The sequence below is a fragment of the Myxocyprinus asiaticus genome, chromosome 31 (genome assembly GCF_019703515.2).
Source record: "Myxocyprinus asiaticus isolate MX2 ecotype Aquarium Trade chromosome 31, UBuf_Myxa_2, whole genome shotgun sequence".
Classification (NCBI taxonomy): domain Eukaryota; kingdom Metazoa; phylum Chordata; class Actinopteri; order Cypriniformes; family Catostomidae; genus Myxocyprinus; species Myxocyprinus asiaticus.
In genome coordinates, this window is record NC_059374.1 from 28909321 (window position 1) to 28919551 (window position 10231).

A 10231-nucleotide genomic window follows, 5' to 3' on the forward strand; every position below is an offset into this window, starting at 1 on the left:
ATGTATTTTAAGGTAACTGCTGTTTACCAGTTAAAAATGTTTTACTGTAGCATATTTGCAGTCTTTTACCATTATAATTACGGACATTTTTTACAGTGTATATTTGCGTGTGCAGACACCTTCAGATGTCTGACATAATAAGTTATCATGGCCACCACATAGTAAGCAGGAAAGAACAAATCAATAACTTATTTTAAATGACCTCATGAACATTACCCGTTACAAACTGAGAATAATAGGAGCCCCGGAAAGATCCATGGAGTCCCATAATAAGTCAAAGCCACCTGGATATGTATAGAAAATCTCAGTTGCCTCAGTAAATCACATGTTTGTTCCTATAAAGTCACATTTTACACTTTTCTGTACATTAAGTCATTGCGTTACAAGTCGCGATGTGGCGAACAGCAAATGTTTGACAGTATTTTGACAAGACCGGACAGGGGAGTATTTTATATAATCAAAACAACAGGACTATTTCATAACCAGGAGTAGCAAATTTCACGCAATTTAATGAATATGATATTCTCGTTTTCAATTCACAGAAGATATGAATAAGTAAATCAAACCTCCAAAATACATACAGTCCCATGTCCAGTCCTAAACTCTGTACACATTTCCCCCTATATCTAACTCTGTGCTCTGGTTTGATAGGCCAGACCCTGTTGTATGTAGCACTGTCTGTGTCAGTGTTGAAATTAAATTTAAATTGCAGCAAGGCCCTTTATTAAATGCAGTCACATTCTGATTTTTTTCCCTTATACCATCTATCAAAGCGATGGGTTTTGTTTTTGTCATCTTTATTTTATTTTTTTCCACATCGATCTGCATTATGCACACTAGTTAATTTTGATTTAATTTTAATGGATAGGCATCTGAATAGTATTTATGCATTTATAAACAGAAAACGAACGCATCTATTTTTGTACTGTCACATCTTGCCTATCCAGAGAGCAGACCATGCTGGAAAATAGGCTCACCACGCACACACACTCACACTCTCTCTCCTCACACATACACACACACACACACACACACCCTCTTCACCCGCTGAGTTCCACAGTCTGGGCCTGCTGCACCGAGAGGGAATTTACATTTTAATAGGCAGAGCTGCTCGCGCCGACTTCGAATGAGGGTATATGCTCAGCTGAACAGCGGGAAATGCACCCCACAGCAGAAGTTTAGAATGAACCTCAAGACAATTCCCGGTGCACAAAGACAGAAAATGATATATTTTAGCCCATCTCTGTCGTGTGTGTATATAGTGAAATATGCATACATATAAAAATAATTTTCAAGGAAAACTCATCCATATGTCTCCAGGTTTGTGCAACATTTCTGCATTTAAGCAGCAGCTTTCACCACATTTTGTCACAAACAGAACTGAGATCTAATGTGCTGTGCATAGAATGGCAGAAATCTGCAGAGTCTGTAAGCAAGGTTTCCAGTATCAGTGCACTACTGTCAATATCTTCATTAGCCACTAAACAAATGGATATTTAGGGACTGACTGGGTCCTACACTTGATGATACAGGCTCACAAACCATTTGTGTAACAAAACAAAAAAAGAAGCATTATGCAATGCAGATTTTTGAGCCAATTGGATTTTAAATGCAACGATTTTATATATTTATAATTATAATTAAGTTGCACAATAATTGTAGGTTAAATTAAGTCTAAAACACTGTCACAGAAATCACCTATTCACATGTCTACATTTGGTCAGCCAGATCAAGTCAAATATAAGTAACTGTATTCCTCTACAGTTACAATTTAAATCATTGGTAATTAGAATACAGTTACATTCAAAAAGTATTTTGATTACTGAAGAGATTACTTTGCTTTTTATTGTCATTTGTTTCATTTAATATTTAGTCCTTTCAGATGGAAAACATTTATACATATAATGAATGATGCGATCCAAAGTGCATTTGAACAGCGGTGAAACACTTTCTTATGATGTGTTACATCCATACGAGCAGACAGAGAAGTACGTTTGAAGTAAGTTTGGAGCAGAAGAAATAGAAATAAATTTTATATAAATTGTCAGCTTTACGCTAAGCTAAAATGCTATTTCTAGCCATTTTACATGCACGTTACCAGACACGATCATATTTTTTTATCAAGAAAATTCATGTTGGATCACAATTTCTTTTTTTTCTAGTAAGACCTTTGATACTAGGGCAAAAATCGTATTCTTGATAATTTTTGTATTGTTTTCCTGTAAAAATATCTAAAAATCTTTAAAACAAGATCAATTTGATTTATCTTGTTTTAGAAACAACACTGCATAAGATATTTAGGTTTTTCAGAGAATGTATTTTTAACGTGTATTTTGTCTTACTGTACTGGCAGAGTTTTTATAGTCAAAACAAGTAAAAAAATCTACCAGTGCTGAAGAAGTAATCCAAAGTATTTAGAATACGTTACTGACCTTGAGTAATCTAACGGAATACGTTACAAATTACATTTTACAGCATGTATTCTGTAATCTGTAGTAGAATAAAATTCAAAAGTAACCCTCCCAATCCTGTGTGTGTGTGTATATATATATATATATATATATATATATATATATATATATATATATATATATATATATATATATATATATATAGATATATTCACATTTTTATCTATCCATTTTCACTTTCTTGGAAGGAACCCTTCTGTCCTATCATCCTCCACGCCATGTCATGAGTGAGTGTGAAACAACACAAGATGTCACCGCTCCGGGCATGCAATCAAGTGGCGGGCCCCTCCCAGCTCTAATTAATAACTATTGAACACGCTAACAACAATCAACACTAATTAAATACGAGCTTGTTGACAAGAGTGCAAACCTTATCAGAAACACCCCCTTCAAACAAAAAAACCTTGCTGTGGAGAGGGGGAGGAGGAAGGAAGCTCCTGTTTTCCGTAATTAGTTAATGAAGAGCCCCGAGCCACTCTTTTAACTTAGGGCCCTGCAAGCCAGTTAAAAGTTTTGTTTGACACTCTTAACAGTCACAGGAAGCAGCCAGCCTTAGCAGTTGGTCACATGACCATGCTGAATGTCTACTCCAGTTATGGGGCAAACAGAGCAGAGAACTGACTTGCTTTCAGTTTTTCAAGTGTAAGCGCTGAATACGAGGGGGATTTTTTATGTTGCTATATTTGCAAGGTCCAAAATGAACACTTGCCAAGCACTAAGCAAAAACATATGTTTTGGTGGGTAACTAAAACAGGTACTCACCATGTAACATTATTAGGAACTGCATATACAAAATGGGCTAAACTGAATAGTTAAGAATGATGACCCTTGCTAATGCAAAATACGTATGCTATTTAAATCAAAGACATTCATTTTTTCTACTAAATATAAAATCTGCGTCTTCAAACAACCTTTTACCTTGGTGGAAAATTTACCATAAGTTTAGCGAGGAAGATACAAGATATTTTACAGCCTATATATTCACTATATATTCAGATGAAGAGTTTTGTATATACAGTATACACCGATCAGCCACAACATTAAAACCACCTGCCTAATATTGTGTAGGTTCCCCTCGTGCTGCCAAAACAGCATCAACCTATATCTCAGAATAGCATTCTGAGATGCAATTCTTCTCACCACAATTGTATAGAGCAGTTATCTGAGTTACCATTGACTTTGTCAGTTCGAAACAGTCTGGCTATTCTCTGTTGACCTCTCTCATCAACAAGGCATTTCCATCCACAGAACTGCCACTCACAGTTTTTTTTTTTTTGTTTTTTTTTGGCACCATTCGAGTAAATTCTAGAGACTGTTGTGCGTGAAAATCCCAGTAGATCAGCAGTTACAGAAATACTCAAACCAGTCCATCTGGCACCAACAATCATGCCACGGTCCAAATCATTGAGATAACATTTTTTCCCCATTCTGATGGTTGATGTGAACATTAACTGAAGCTCCTGACCCGTATCTGAATGATTTTATGCACTGCACTGCTGCCACAAGATTGGCTGATTAGATAATCGCATGGATGATTGTTGGTGCAAAAACAAAAAAACATCCAGTGAGGGGCAGTTCTGCGGACGGAAATGCCTTGTTGATGAGAGAGGTCAACAAAGAATGGCCAGACTGGTTTGAACTAACAAAGTCTAAGTTAACCAGATAACCGCTCTGTACAATTGTAGTGATCAGAATAGCATCTACGGGTTGCGCTGTTTTGAAGGCACGAAGGGGACCTACACAATATTAGGCAGGTGGTTTTAATGTTGTGGCTGATCGGTGTGTGTGTGTGTATATATATATATATATATATATATATATATATATATATATATATATATATATATATATATACACATACATACATACATACACAGTACTGTGCAAAAGTTTTAGGCACTTAAGATGTTTCACAAAAACATTTGTCTTAAGATGGTTATTTATATCTTCGGCTTTAGTGTGTCAATTCCCAAACATTACTTTTGCAAAAGATTAGAATAGAAGAACAGGGCGCTTTGCAAGAGATGGCATTGCCCCTACAAAGCCCCCCACTGAACATCGAGTCAGTCTGGGATTACATGAAGAGACAGAAGCAATTGAGACAGCCTAAATAGATAGAAGAACTGTGTCAAATTCTCCAAGAAGCTTGGAACATCTTATCTGCCAACAACCAAGAAAAACTGTGTCCAGGTGTACCTAGGATAATTGGGTCTGTTTTTAAGACAAAGGTGGTCACACCAAATATTGATTTAGCTTTTTTATGTTTACTGGACTTTGTATGATGTTAATTGATAAATGAAAACTATTTATGTCATTATTTTTGAAGACATCCTTACTATGCAAAATTTTTCACAAGTGCCTAAAACTTTTGCACAGTACTGTATATATATATACAGTATATATATATATGTTTATTGTTGAGGAATAAAAAAAATAAACTATCGGAAACTATTGGCTTATATTTTAACTAAAAGTTCCAAAAACTATCGTCACCAATTAATCAGTAAAACTGATATATCGGTCTACCTCTAATTAGTATTGTGATTAATTTTCAGTGAAGTAATCAGTAACTGTATCAAAATGTTTGAAAAGTAATTCATAATTTATGGTTGATTAATTTTTTGAGTAACCTACTCAACACTAGTGGCAATACAAATATAGAATATTCCACTAAATAATCTCATTGTCATAGCAACAAACATCCATTTAAAAATAATAATAATAATAATAGTAATGTAAAAAAAAAAAGAAAAGAAAAAAAAAAAGTTTAATGGCCAGTAAGTTTTCTCTATTCACTCACCACTGGCCAGTGTGGCAAAAGGTTAATATTGGACCCTACATACTGTATATGTCTTTCTACACTCAACCTTCAAAGACCATTGTTAAAGTACTGTATAATCACAAAACTTCAGCTAGCATACAAGGAAAAAGATCTAACACAACAAACTGATGAGAAACTCCAATATAAGCATTAAAGTACACTAAACAGCTTAAATGTCTGCCATTGTGGGTAATCGATTAATTACATTAGCTGTCATTAGTGATAACCAACTTGAAAACACTCAGCAAATGTCATAAAAAGGCAGGTTTGTGGTTTTAGGAAGATGTTCATAGCAATACATCTTTAATTCACTCTGCAGTATGAATTGGACAGCAACTGTGCAGAGAGTTTGAGAGTTATTGGCCACAAACAGGACACAGTGGGCAGTCTTGGGGCAAGAGTTTGCCCTACTGTGCCCCACTAACCTCAGACATACGTATGTGCGCAAACAACCCCTGACGCTCTCCCAAACCGGGAGTAATGCTGAGTGACAGCTACTATAGGGTACAGCCCTTTCATCGACAGGAACAGTTTGTTTCCATGATCACTCCCTGATAGGCAATTGAATTTGTCAGTGACCCTAAACAATTGCTCCGATGAGATCCAGCAGGCCCTTCCTTCCCCTGGCCCCACTGCCCATCCTGATCAATAAGGCCGATCAATGGCCAGTGGCCGATATTGATGACTCTGTCCCATCTGCTGCCTGCTCCAGAGAAGCTTGCCAAGAGGGTAGCGAGCCTCCGTTCCCCTGCACTTGTTGATCACTGTCTTCCATTGTTGGAAGTGATGTCTAAATAAGTGTCTGGTCTTGCACCGCCACTGCATGCACAGTCAATCGACCCCCCTCCCAAAAACCATAAAGAGCGCAAAAGAAGTGCATATGCATCAACAAGAGATCAATATGAACCCTAATTCCAATCAGCACACCCCACCTGATCGCCATTGTGCTTGAGATACTGTGGTAAAAGAACAAGGTTTCATTAGTCTGCATAAGAGCGACTCTCTGGTTCATCAGTTAGGGGTTTGGAGAATGGGAGAGTCCCAGCTGTGAAGGACCATCAGTTTCCATCAGCTGCGAGCTCCCGTGTGTTTGAAGAGTCTAGGGAAGTAGGGAACCATAATTAAAACCCTACCTGAACCACACTCTTGATTCAGAACAGGGAGCACGTTCCCCATGTGGCACAGCAATGCCGCCCCCTCTACACTGCATGCCCCAAACCCTCGGTCACATGTGGCTAAGGATCTTCCACCATATTAGATAAATTGCTAGCTATTCAAAGTAGTCCTCCCGATTCACATTAGATCCATAAATAAAAGGCCCTTGTGGCTACGCAGGCCTGCCAAGACACACTGACCCAGACTGTGAGACCACAGCAGCTGCAGCAATTAGAACCCATTAACAGAATATTAAAAAGAATGTGGAGAGGCACGTAAGTATACGCAACACAACTTGCTGCACGTCGCTCCAAGAAGGAGATGTGAGTGTGGATTTTGTTTTCCGTCCCATTGCCTCGCACATCTGTTTGTGTGTGATGCTTTGGCATGCTCCCGCCATTGTCAGAGCCAAGAGGAGTTAGTTCACCATGCTCCTTAATTAACTGATTTAGTCCCCCTGAGAAAATGGCTCAAAGGCACCACTGTCAAAACACCAATCCCCTTGCTTTACAGTTGTCATGATATTTGTCCATGGGTAGTGCATGTGAAATACTCTTGGAAAGTTGATACTCCAACTAAAATGATTTTAAACAGCATTTTGATGTTTTGTTTTTCTAATTATTACACATGCCGCATTTATAAGCGCATATTAAAAGGACAGTTCAGCAAAAAAAAAAAAATGAAAATTATGTCATCATGTACTCACCCTCATGTTGTTCCAAACCCATATGACTTTTGTTTTTCTTGCAAAAGGAGATGTTAGGCAGAATGACAGGCTCAGTCACCATTCGTTTTCATTGTATGGAAAATATACACTCACTGAGTACTTTATTAGGAACACTATGGTCCTATTAAAGTGCCTGACATGGTCTTCTGCTGTTGTAGCCCATCCGCCTCAAGGTTTGACACGTTGTGCATTCTGAGATGTTATTCTGCTCACTACAATTGTACAGAGTGGTTATCGGAGTTACCCATTCTGTCAACTCGAACCAGTCTGGCTATTCTCCGTTGACCTCTCTCATCAACAAGGCATTTCTGTCCGCAGAACCACCGCTCACTGGATGTTTTTCGTTTTTGCCACCATTCTGAGTAAACTCTAGAGACTGTTGTGTGTGAAAATCCCAAGAGATCAGCAGTTACAGAAATACTCAAAGAAGCCCATCTGGCACCAAACATCATGCCATGGTCAAAATCACTGAGATCACATTTTTATCCATTCTGATGGTTGATGTGAAAATTAACTGAAGCTCCTGACACTTATCTGCATGATTTTATGCATTGTACTGCTGCCACATGATTGGCTGATTAGATAATCACATGAATGTGTACAGGTGTTCCTAATAAAGTGCTCAGTGAGTGTATGCATTGAAAGTGAATGGTGACTAAGATAAACATACCTCCTAATATATCATTTGTGTTCAGTGGAAGAAAGAAATTCATACAGGTTTGGAACAATATGAGGGTGAGTAAATGATGACAGAACATATTTTTTGGGTGAACTATTTTGGGTAAAATTAATTTTTCACTCCGAAGAGCCATTTAAAATGAGCTAGTGAAGAAAAAGTTTATTAATATGGAGAAATACTTAAAAAAAAAAAAAAGGTGACCAGTCATAGTACCTTACACAAACATGTACATTTGAACTTAAAACCTTGATGTTCAAAAAGATAAAGTTCATGGACACATTATGCATCAACTATGCCCATTTAAACCTTCTTGAATGCTGGAGTAGCACTCAAAAAAAACAATAACCTTTTCAAACAAACACAAATCTTTAAAAAAAATCTGTGGAACGTAGCATGTGGAAAAATACGTCATAAACATTTCTTATTCTTCACGCAGTGAATGGAGTACTAATAGTGAAGCTGATGGGAATGTTTGATCCAATCCAGCCTAAAAAAGGAGCCTGTTTTTCTTCAACTCACTCACAAGGAGTGCAATTAGTATCCAATCGATAATCATGCTTCCTCTGAATTTCTCCATCCATTTTCAGCAGATTTCAGACAAAGAGTGAGCCTTGAACTGTCAATAAGAGCTGCTTGTTTACCTTCATACCAATATTAATGTTTACACCAAGCTCTCCAGACGAAGTTGTGTGTACATAATTGGAATTCTTTAATTGTCTTTGAGTAACTGGCCGATCCGCACTTGACTGGGCATTTGAAAAGAAAATGTAAAAGTTCCATTGTGATGCATCAAAACAAAAACTGATTTCTGTGAAGCTGTTATTTTTTCAGAGTCTCACCTCTACACTCTGAAACACATATCCAAAAACATATAAGCATGACTGTTGCGCCAGCTGTGCTTTTTTAAAGTATCTTAATGAATGAACCCACAACTAAAGGATTATTTACCTATATAATTATACCATCATGTCATTCCAAACCTGTGTGCTGTTATTTTGTTCATGGAACAAAAATGGAGAAAAGTTAATAATGGCAGCATCTCTTAATCACCATTAAAAGTAGTCCATTCAACATCTGAAGCCATTCTGAAGCCATTCAATGGATTTATAAGGAATGGACTAAAGTTGTTATTCACTGATAATCTTCCCTTCCAATGAGCTGTTCACTCCCTGTCTGTATCTGTCATCATATAGAGACTACATTTATGCTTAACAGCCATGGTTAGAATTCTTCTTTTTGTTGTTGATCCACAGAATAAACAGGTGTGGAACAACATGAGAGTGTAAATAATGACATAATTTCCATTTTTGGTTGAACTATTATTTCTTCAAGACCTACTGTTCTGTAATACATTATCTATATTCTCAGGAGTACGACAGATGAGAGTAAATACTGCATATAAATACTCCAGCCATGTGTGTGTCAACTAAGTAAATTGTGATTAACAGCGATTCTGTACACCCATCTCCGCCTCCATACAAACGGATATGCACACAAACAGAGAAGGATTGATGCTGCATGCAGTTTTGTTCCCTCTTTTGAAAACGGCACGAGATATCACATTCCTCCTTTGGGACAGTCTTAATGTTTTTGTAAATGTCCTGTACTCATTTGAAAATGAGTGATTGCCCCATAAATATCTAAAATAAAGCAAAAAATTGTGCTTTATTCCAAGGTAACTAATTGGCAATTAGTAAAACAATTGTGGAGCATTGTAGCATCAGCCTAATTGATAGCGTTTATAAAGCTGGCTTCCCCAGCAGCATGCTTTCAGAGCTGTGCACAGCAAGCTACATTTCTTCATTAGATTACAGCAAATTGCTAAAACAAGGAAATGGGCTCATTTACCTATATGGTGTAAATGAATGTATGTTTATGAAGCTTTTCTGAAATTAGAAATAACTTGCTTTATTTAACTTTTTTTTTTATGCAATCCCGTCTCCTGGTACAGACAAAGACCAACAGGGTAATTAAGACCAACACATCACTGGGAAAGTTTTAACACTATCTGACAGGTATTGACCCCACATCCCTGCATCTCTTAACTTTAATATAATACAAACTACAAGGTCAAACTAATTCTATAGCATTATAAATTGCAATAAAATGCACAAAAATTCTACACAGCGAGTACGCTTTCAAAATTAAATATGAATTTCCAGAAGGAAATACAGGATGTCTATATATGATTTGAGATTTGATAATCAAAGGGATAGTCCATCCAAAAATAAAAAATTCTGTCATCATTTACTCATCTTGATGTTGTTACAAACCCGCAAGACTTTTTTTCTTCTGTGGAGCACAAAAGGATTGTTAGGCAGAATGTTATCCTCAGTCACCATTTACTTTCATTGCATCTTTTTTCTATTCAATGAAAG